At 49.5% G+C, this 2,090-nt stretch overlaps 1 non-coding gene across 1 annotated transcript; it reads right to left on the bottom strand.

Moving 5' to 3' along the window:
* Positions 1–578: 578 nt before the first annotated feature.
* TRNAF-GAA (transfer RNA phenylalanine (anticodon GAA)) lies at positions 579–651 on the bottom strand. Its single transcript has one exon. It is a non-coding gene; the product is annotated as a tRNA-Phe (tRNA).
* Positions 652–2,090: the final 1,439 nt, after the last annotated feature.

The raw sequence follows: 2,090 nt of genomic DNA, 5'->3' as shown, positions 1-2,090 counted from the left end.
CTTTTAAAAACATAAAATACTGGGCAGGAGCAAAAGTAGAGTGCGTAGGCACTTTCCTTGCATATAGCTGACCTGGGTTTGATCCCCCGCACCACAGATGATCTCCCAAGCACTGCCAGGAGAGATCCCTGAATAAGAGCCAGGAGTAAGTCTTGAGCACTGGGGCTGGAGTGATAGCACAGCAGGTAGGGCATTTGCCTTGCATGCGACCGACCCAGGTTCGATTTCCAGCATCCCATATGGTCCCCTGAGCACTGCCAGGAGTAATTCCTGAGTGCAAAGCCAGGAGTAACCCCTGAGCTTCGCCGGGTGTGACCCAAAAAGCAAAAAAAAAAAAAAAAGTCTTGAGCACTGCCAGGTGTGGCCCCAAACAAACAAAACATAAACATTGGGGCCAGAGAAAAAGGGGTAAGGTGTTTGCCTCACCTGTGGTCAACGCAGGGTTGATCCCTGGCACCACACATGGCTCCCGAGCACTGCCTGGAGTGGTCCCTGAGGACTTCTGAGTGTGGCCAAACCCACTCAAACAAAAATAACCCCCATAAATATAAATACTATTTACCTGTAAATATGGCAACTGCCGAAACCCGGGATTGAACCAGGGACCTTTAGATGTTCAGTCTAACGCTCTCCCAGCTGAGCTATTTCGGCTACATAGCTGAGCTATTTCGTGCTGGAGTGATAGCACAGCGGTAGGGCATTTGCCTTGCGCACAGCCTGCCCGGCCGAGCCGGGTTCGATTCCTCCGCCCCTCTTGGAGAACCTGGCAAGCTACCAAGAGTATTCAATATGCCAAACACAGTAACAAGAAGTCTCACAATGGAGACGTTACTGGGCCCGCTCGAGCAAATCGACGATCAACGGGAGGGCAGCAGTATGGCAGTACTTGCAAATACGCACAAGAATCTGGAGGAGTATAAAACTAGCGGTTCTCTCTAGGGAGGAGGGTTTCTGGGACTTTGAATACCTCAGACAGTTCTGTAACTGAATATTTTTTATACAAGCACATACTATTTTAAGGATTCCCTCCCCCCATCCCACCCCATTTAAAATATGGTTCTCTAACAGAATCACCAACTATCTCAGTTCTCCAGACCACTGATAGGAAAGATACAGGCATCAGAAGTTCAGTGGAAAGGCGGATCAACAGGATTAAGTTCAGGGCTTGAAATTGCTGGGTTCTTGTGGGTAAGATTATTAATCTATCTTGGCTTTAGTTCGCCCTCCAAAATCGGGTTAATGATAAGACATTCTTTCTTCCTTTCTCCTTTTTTCCCCTTCCTTCCTTCCTTCCTTCCTTCCTTCCTTCCTTCCTTCCTTCCTTCCTTCCTCACACCCAGTGGTGCTCAGGGCTTACTCCTGGCTCTATACTTAGGGATCCCTTGTGGTGGTGCTCAGGGGACCATATGAGGTGCAGAGATCAAACCTAGGTCAGCCGTGTGGAAGGCCCTGCACACTGTACTATCTCTCTGGCCCTCTTTCTTCCTTCTTTTATTTTTTTTTGGGGGGGGAGCAGTGCTCAGGGGCTACTCTCAGCTCCGTGCTCAGGGACTGCTCCTGGCAGTGTTCGGGGGATCGTGTGTCATTGGGGGTAGAATCTAGGCCTCCTGCAAACACAGCGTGTGCTTGGTCTGTTATATTATTTCCCAGTCCCTCAAAGAGCCCCTTATCTTGGTAAAGAGGAAAAAAAGATTTTAACACACAAGCGAGGTTCTTAGGAACCATAGCAAAGTTCTCAGTGCTTATTCTGGGTCTTAAAACTGTGTTTATTGGCTGTTGTTCCCAACGGTCAACTACCCTCTGGACCCCCAGAAGGTCCCCACCTTCAGGGACGGAGCCAGAGGACAAATGTGGCTAATGGAATCTGGCCTGGCTTCCGCGTCTGGCACCAGCTCAGCAATGGGATATAAAAAACCCAGACATCACCTCATCGCTGTTTCATCAAAAAGAGAGACTTTCCCCCGACATTCCTGCAGAGGACAAATTCCTGCTGGCTGTGTTGCTTGGGAGGGGGCAGGAGGAGCAAAGGAAGAACGGGGCAAATTTCACCTTGTCTCAGGGGTCAAAGGGCAGCCCAGCTCATCAAAGCA

The sequence above is a fragment of the Sorex fumeus genome, unplaced genomic scaffold, assembly GCF_029834395.1.
Source record: "Sorex fumeus unplaced genomic scaffold, SorFum_2.1 ptg000032l, whole genome shotgun sequence".
Lineage (NCBI taxonomy): Eukaryota > Metazoa > Chordata > Mammalia > Eulipotyphla > Soricidae > Sorex > Sorex fumeus.
This window is presented reverse-complemented; position numbering and strand designations above follow the sequence as displayed.